Raw genomic sequence first — 8,847 nt, 5'->3', positions numbered from 1 at the left:
GGTTATGCTTCTAGAATTTCTTGTCCTCAATATAGCTGCTCAATAAGCATCTTAAAATATAAAATGAGGGCCAAAGAGATAGTACAGTGGATAAGGTGTCTGTCTTGCAATAAGCCAACTTGGGTTTCATTTGTAGTACCCCTGTATGGCCCCCAGAGACTGCTATGTGTGATCCCTAAGCATAGTCGGGTGTGGCCTCCAAACCAATCAGAAGAACAAAGAAGCATATGTGGGGGAATATTTTGAGAACCGCTAGAGATTTTCAGTTTGATTTTGTTTGCGGGGCTCACCTGGCAGTGCTTGGGAACTACTCATATGGTGCTGTGCTTGAACTGGGCTTCCTACATGCAGAATGTGTGCTCAGTTTCTTGTGCTACTTCCCCAACTAGATAACTTAGTTATTCAAAGATTAGAAGCTTAGTTCAGTTTACTAAGTGCTATTTGACAACTTCTCTTGGGACACAGTGAAAGAATCCCACAAAGCAGTGGGGATAATATGACACACAGAATTTCTGTGCAGTGTGGTTAGGACACTGAACTGATAGATGTAGGAATACCAGGACAGATGCAGATTATACTTTGGACATCTCTTTGAGGGATGGCTTCTCAGCCAAGGTTTGCAAAATGAGAAGGAGTCTGCTAGGTAATGAAGGGGAAGAGAGAGCAGTCGACTTAGAGAAGGGATAACATTGCAGAAGTCTGGAAATGGAAGACAACTAGTAAAAATCAACATAGCCACATTTTACTTATCAGGTTTCTCCCCACAAATAATGAATTACAGTATTTTGCTAGTTGGGGGTTTACTGTCACATCTATGTATGATAGTTACCACTTCACCAAAATTCCAGTGTCATTCCCCTACCAAAATATTCTCATTTCTCCCACCTCTCTTCACTTTTCTCTGGGAAGCACCATGATTTTCCTCATTTTCCAAGTCTAGCTAGGGTTTAAGTTTTGGTGGTTTATTTTTAATTTTTTTGCTTTAGTAATTCATATTCCACATGTGAGTGAAACCATTTGTTAATTGTTTTTTACTAACTTATTTCATTTGGTATGATTATCTCAGGAGTTAACAGTTTTGTGGATAAAAGGTACAATTTCATATATTAATTTTGTTAAGGTTTTTTTTGGGGGGGGCACACCCAGTGATGCTCAGGGGTTACTCCTGGCTATGTGCTCAGAAATCGCTCCTGGCTTGGGGGACCATATGGGATGCCCGGGAATTGAACCACGGTCCGTCCTAGAGGTTAGCACGGGCAAGGCAGAGGCCTTACCGCTTGTGCCACTGCTCTGGCCCCTAATTTTTGTTGTTTTTTAAGTAGAGATTTAGTGGTTTAATACACTCTTAATGTTTTTTCCTAGTTTCTTTGTTTTGTTTGGGCCACATCTGGTAGTGCTCAGGGGTAGTACTCATGGGTCACTCCTAGTAGTGTTTGGGGGATGATATGGGGTGCTTGGGATTGAACCTGGGTGGCTGTGCTCAAGGCAAGCACCCTATATCTGCTGTATTATCTACTCCAGTTTCTTTTTTCCTATTTTCTCTCTTTTTGTTTTTTTGGACCCCAGCTGGTGGTACTCAGGATTTACTCATGGCTTTGTGCTTAGGATTCACTCCAGGTAGTGCTCTGAGAATCATGGGGGTGCCGGGGATTGGACTTGAGTCAACTGCCAGTAAGGCAAGCTCGATTCCTTCTTGTACTATCATTCTGGCCCCTCCAGTTTCATATTTCATAATTTTAATTTCAAATTAATATTACATTGGGTATATATACTACTTTGTATATTCTTTGTTCATGCTTTGGAGGGCATTTCAATTAATTCTATACTTTGTTTATTGTAAATAATGCTGCTATGAATATAGGGATAATAACTTTTCAAATTAGAGTTTTCATATCCTTTGGGTGAGTAACCTAGCAGCAGTACTACTGTGTAAGAATTTTTTAGGTTTCATTTTTATTGTTTTAATTAAAATTTAAAAAATTGGGGGCCTTACCTTAATTCTGTGGTTGGAGGAATCTCTCCTGTAACTGTTCAGGGATCAGTGTGGTGCTGTAGAGTGAAGCTGGGTCTTCTTCATGCAAAGAGTATACTCAGCCCATTGAGTTATCTCTCTGGCCGTCCACTTTTATTTTTCTTTTGAGCCACACCAGGACTTACTCCTGACTCCTGGTGGAGTTATAGGCAACCATATTGGGCTCGGGGTATAGAACCCAGATTGTCTGTTTGCAAAGCATGTGCACTATCCTCTATACTATCTCTCCAGACCCTAGTTTTACTTTTAAAATGATTCTCCACCATTTTTCTGTGGAGGCTGTATCCATTTACAGTCCCTCAAACAGAGGTACTGGAAATTGTTTATCTCCACATTCTTTTGGAGGGGGGGTGTCACACCCAGCGGAGCTCAGGGATTACTCCTGGCTCTGCATTCAGAAATCACTCCTGGCAGGGTCGGGGGATCGTATGGGATGCCAAGATTCGAATGTCTGTCTGTTCTCGGTCGGCTGTGTGTAAGGCAAAAGCCCTGCTGCTGTGCTATCTCTCTGGCCCCTATCTCCACATTCTTGATGTTTTTTAAAGTCTACATCAAAAGATAGTAGGATGTTTTCATCCATGTTTTATGTGTTTTTTATTTACCTAATTAGAAGTGGTGTTCAGAATTTTTTATGTCCTAATTTTTTTGCAGAAGTGTATAATCAGGTCTTTTGCCTATTTTAAAACTGGAATTATTTTTTGTCATTGAGTTGTGTTCTTTATATATTTTGAATATCAACTACTTTTTAGAGTATCTTAATGAAAATATCTTTCATTTGATAGTTTACCTTTTTGTCTTATAACTTGTTTTTCTCTCTAAAAGCTTTTAAATTTTAGAGTTTCATTTATTTTATTGTTATGTTTTGTTTCTCTTGCCATTGGAATTGGTTTTCTAAATACATCTCTAATGGTGAAGGCCTGGAGTATATAACCTATATTCTATTCTATGTTATAGTTTTGGGTGTATGTCTTTAATCTGTTTTAGTTCATTTTTTGTTCATGACGTTAAATAGAAATCGAGTTTCTTTATTATGTTTATTTAAATTTTTCTTTATTGTTGCAACCTGGGGCTAAATATAGCAGTGCTTAAGGGCTTAACATTGATTCTTTATATGACTCAGTCCTGGCAGTGCTTGGGGCAATTTTGTGCTGGGGATTGAACCAAGGTTGGCTATGTGTAAGGCCTTAATCCTCCTTTTTCTTTTCTTTTTTTTATAATTTGGTTTGTGGCATCCCCATTTTTCCAGCACCATTTATTGAAGAGGCTTTCTTTTCTCCTTTGTATAGTCTAACTCCTTTATACATAGATTACATTTATACATATGTGTGAGTATAAACTCTGGGTTCTCCATTTTACTTCATTGGTCTTCATACCATTTTATCATTTTTATTTGTGCTGCTTTGTAATAGGGTTTGAGGTCAAAGAGGTCATTTTTTACATTTCTAAAAATTACTTCATTTAAACAACATGGTTTACACATTTGGTCATAATACATTTGTATCTTTTGCTCTATGTTCCAACACCAGTCCCACTACCAGTGTAAAATTGCCTCCAAATTCCCACCCATTCTGAAGCCTGCCCCCTGGCGGGCACAAAATAATATATTTTAAATTACAGCAAAGGAAAATTTGTGAAAATTACTATCTCACAGTGAGGTCAGTAAATCATTGTCAGAAGATTTACTAAGCTTTTTGTTGCTAGTTGATCTTGCTGTTTTGTTGTCTTTTTTTCTTAAGTGAAGCAAGATAGGATTTTTTTATGTTTTTCTTGGATCACACCTGGTAATGCTCAGAGGTTATTCCTGGTTATGTGCTCAGAAATTGCTCCTGGCTTGGGGGACCGAATGGGACACTGGGGGAATCGAACCACGGTCCGTCCTAGGTCAGCTGCTTGCAAGGCAAATGCCCTACCACTGTGCCAAGCAAGGTAGTTTGTGTTGAATAAAACTTTCTGAAAAAGATGTGAGTGGATAGAAAAAGAGGAAATGTGTTCAAGAAAGAACACAGGCTTCTCTAGAGTGGAAATAAGTGAGAAAAGAAACAGACAAGCAAATGAAATTTGCTTTGTTCTTATTGCTCAGAATTCCTTTGTCTATTCAGGGGCTTTGTGGTCCCATACAAAGTTAAGAATTGTTTTATTTTTTTAATAATACCATTCGTTCAGTATAGATTCTGATTTTGTCAAATAACAAAGTCTAGACACCTTGGTGGCCTTCCATTGATGGTGATTATTTGATTACTATTTCAAATAATAACGTTATGCCAGTTCTGTTGAAATTTTAGATAAAACAGGCCAGTTGGGGATAGATAGAATAGTGGGTAAAGTGTTTTGTACATGTCTGACCTAGGTTTGATTCCTGGCACCTCAAATATCCCCTAAGCACCACAAGGAGTGATTCCTGAGCACAGAGCCAGGAATAATCTCTGAGCACTTTTGGGTGTGGAACCAAAACAAAATGGATACATTACTATAGAGATATAACTCATAAAAAGTGGTTTGAAAAGGGGAAAAACTTGAGTTGGGGAGATAGCTTAAAGGACTGGAGTGCATGCTTTATATGCAGGATGTATGAGAACAGTTCCTCACACTGTATGGTTCCCTCAGCAATTCAGGGAGTTATCCCCAAGCATAAGCTGGGAGTAGCCCCTGAGTACTACCAGGTGTACCCCTAAAACAAAAAAAAAATCTAAGGAAAACCTGGGGTTGGGAAGATAGTTGTTACAAAAGTTAAGATGTTTTCCAGCATGTGGCAGCATCTGTAACCCAGGTTTAAATCCTAGCACTGTAGATGCTCTTCTGATCACTACCAGGTGTGGCCGTTAAGCACTGCTGAGTGTACCTCTAAATCCAAAAAATAGGAAGAAAAATATCTTTGTATACGATGCACAAGGGACCATATGAATCCAGATTGGACACATACAAGGCAAACATTCTTTCTACTGTGTTATTACTCTGGCCCCAAACTTGTGTAGTCTTATAACCCTTAGAGGAACCTCTATCTTAATACTTTTCCACACTTAATCTGGCTCAGATGATTTTGCTGGTGAAACATTCAAAGGACAAATTCAGTTTTGCAAAAACAGTACAATTTCAAAGTGTCAAGAGATATGGGCATTTCTTACTAATTTTATAGTTCAGATTAAAAATCTTTATAATAAAATTTGATGAATGAGAAAAGATTATAGATCAAAAGAAAATTCACATATTCTAAACCAAAGTAAAACTGCCTGGTTTAGTCCATTTGTGATGCTATAACAAAATAATATAGGTTAAAAGGTAAATAAAGAACAAAAGTGTATTTCTTATAGTTTTGGAAACTGGGTAGTTCAAAATCAGTGTATTGGGCCAGAATAGTACATTAGGTAGGTCACTTGCCTTACATACTAACAACCTCAGGTCAGTCCTCAACATTTCATTTGATTTCCCGAGTACTGCCAGGAATAATTTCTGAGTGCAGAGCTAGGAGTATCCTCTGAGCATTTCTGGGTGTGTGGCCCCAAAACAACCAAACAAAAAAAATCAAGGTATTAAAAAGATATATTGTATGGGGAGGACTATATTTCTAGTTTATAGACTGCTGTCTTTTTGCTGGTCCTCACATAAGGAAGGGGCAGGAATTCTCTGGACTTTCTTGTAAGGACACTAAGCCCATTCACTAGGACTTTGCCCTCTTGACCTGATGACCTCCCCAAAGCCCATCTCTTAATATTTCACACTAGGGAGTAGGTTTCAACGTATGAATTTTGAGGGGTTACAGTATATAGTCAGGCTTTTACCATTTGTGACCTCAATATAAACGAAGAAATTATTATTGGAATTTGGATTACACTCGGCAGTGTTCAGTGTTTATTCTTGGCTCTGTGATCAGTGATCACACCTAGTGATGTTTAGGGTACCATATATGGTGCCAGAGATTGAACCTAAATCAGCTACATACAAGACAAGCGCCTTACCTACTATACTATCTCTACTGCCCCTTAGATATACATTTTTGTCTTTGGGACCTCACCTGGTGGGGGTCGTCAGGGTTCACTCCTGGTTCTGAGCTCAGGGATTACTCTTTACAGGGTTTAGAGAATATAGGGTGTCAAGGATTGGAGTTGGATCAGCTGAATGCAAAGTGAGTAACCTCTCTGCTGTATTTTGTCTATATTTTCTCAAGCAAATTTTTGTTTTGCTTTTGGTCCATACCCAGCTATGCTCTGTGCTAAGGAATCATCACTACTGAGAGTTCTTGAAGGACCATATGGGGTACTGGGGATTAAACTTGGGCTGACTGCATGCAAGGCAAGCACTCTACCTCCAGCCGCTTAAAAAATTTTAAGATATATTTTAATAAACTGGGGTCTATTCCACTGCCTAAGTCCCATATATTATGAAAGTATAATATGATCAAGTTGTTTTTTCCTTTTCAGCATCTACATTGTTGAAATATGCATGGTTAGTATAACTGGCCCCATTGATAGCTTATTATAATTAGTCCCATTGATAGCTTAATTTAATTATTTTTTTAGTTTGGGCCATACCTTGTGGTAATCAGGAATCACTCTTGGCAGTGCTGGGGATCCAGCCAGGCTGGCTATGTCAAGGCAAGTGCCTTGCCTGCTGTACCTCTTACCCCTTATTGACAGTTTATTTATTTATTTTACTCCACCCATCATTGGTAGTTTAAAGGAGAAAAACCACAATAATTTAAATATGCAGGCAAAGGGCTAGATAAAGTTTGACATCTGGGGCTAGAGAGATAATACAGAGGTGGAAGCCCTACTCTTGCATGCTACCAAACCCAGTTTATCCTTGGCACCACATGATTCCAGGAGTATCACTAGGAATAATTCCTAAGCATATAATGAGTAAGCTGTGATCATTGTTGGATGTGGCCCCCTAACTGAAAAAAATTAACATGTTCAATATTCATGATTTTTAAAATCTTAGCAAACTTAACATAAGTCATAAGTACAAAGATTTACAGTGAGCTCCATACTTAAAGGTGCAATGTTAAAAACTTTGACATTGGAAATACATCAAAGATTGGGGCCGGAGAGATAGCATGGAGGTAAGGTGTTTGCCTTGCATGCAGAAGAACTGCGGTTCGAATCCCAGCTTCCCATATGGTCCCCCGAGCCTGCCAGGAGCGATCTCTGAGCACAGAACCAGGAGTAATCCTTGAGCACAGCCGGATGTGACACAAAAACAAAAACGAAAAAAACATCGAAGATACCTGTTGTCACAATCTATCCTCAGCACTGGACTGCAGGTCTGAGTCAGTACAATAAAGGAAAAAAAAGAAAAAGATTGAAAAATTGAAAATAGAAGTATAGCATTTGTAGATGATGTCATTTTGTGTGCAGATAACCTAAGATAATCCACAGATAAATTATTAGAATTAGTAAAAATTTCAAGTAATTTTTGGATGCAAAATCCATGAAACACTCTCCCTTTTTAGTTTTTTTAGGCCACATCTGGCTATCTTTGGGAATTACTCTGGGCTCTGTGCTAAGGAATTTCCTTATAATCTCAGGACAATTTTGGTACTGGGGATCCAACCTTGGTTGGCTGCATGCATGGCAAGCATCCTACTCTCTGTACTATTGCTCCAGCCTCCCAAAGTATCAATTTATTTGCTAGCAAGGGGAGAGAAAAATATGGGTTTTAGCTACACCCACTGCTGTTCAAGGATTACTTCTGGTTCTGCACTTGGGAATTACTCCTGGTAGATTCAGGGGACCATATAGGATGCCAAGGATCGAACCTGAATTGGCCATGTGCAAGGCACGCACCCTACCTGCTGTATTAGTTCTCTGGCCCAGGAAAGAAGATATGGATGGCCAGGGAGTTGATTCCTAGGGCTGAATGTATGCTTTGCATATGAGAGCTCTGTATTCAATCCAGGCATCACATAGTTTCTTGAGCACTGCTAGGGAACCACCTACACTACTCCTGTGTGTATACAAAAACAAAACAAAACAAAACAAAAAGAATAAAAACTCCATGATTATGAATTCAACAAATTTCTTATTGGGAAAATATCTTATTGGGAAAACAATAGAATCTTATTGAAAGACATTTAAAAAAATGAATGGATGTACAGGGTGTCTCAAGTTGTTTCATCTATGCTGTTTTTTTTGGAAGACGGTTTTGGGTTGTACCTAGCAATGCTCAAAGGTTTCTCTATTATCAATCTGTCATACATTGTTTTATAGGTTCAATGCAAATCCAGTAATGATTTCAATAGATGTATTTGTAAGTTTATTTTACAATTATGTGGAAGTACTAATGAGCAAAATTAGAGCCAGGAAACGCAATTAAGATACTTCTGCAAAAGTAGACAAATAGACAAGTGAAAGATATGTGGTTGCAGAAATAGAAATAGGGTCACTTTATGTAGACAGATTAAATGAGTAGGGAGATAATGGAGACTAGTGGGAAATGATTGGATTTCTGATAAATAAAATAATTGGTTACCTATATTGAAAAGAAATTGAAGTACAAAAATAACTTTAGATTAATCAAAAACCTAAAGACAAATGGCAAAATCAAGTAACTTTAAAATTGGTTCATTATTATCTTTTGTTTGTGGGGTCACACTCAGCTGTGCTCAAGTGTAGACACCTGTATTTGATCTTAGATCACTCCTTACTTTTTCTCCCTTCTCATACTCTTGGATTTGTAAAACCAACCCGGGCTTGATTAGGGACCCACTTAGGTTTAATTAACATAAGTACCCTTAACTACATCAGTCCTGCCCCTCAGGTGAATTATTATTTTTTTGTTAAATCTGGCTAATAAAAGTGGCAAGGAAAGCAGCTCGGCCA

This window comes from Suncus etruscus, chromosome X, assembly GCF_024139225.1.
Source record: "Suncus etruscus isolate mSunEtr1 chromosome X, mSunEtr1.pri.cur, whole genome shotgun sequence".
Classification (NCBI taxonomy): Eukaryota; Metazoa; Chordata; class Mammalia; order Eulipotyphla; family Soricidae; genus Suncus; species Suncus etruscus.
This window is presented reverse-complemented; position numbering follows the sequence as displayed.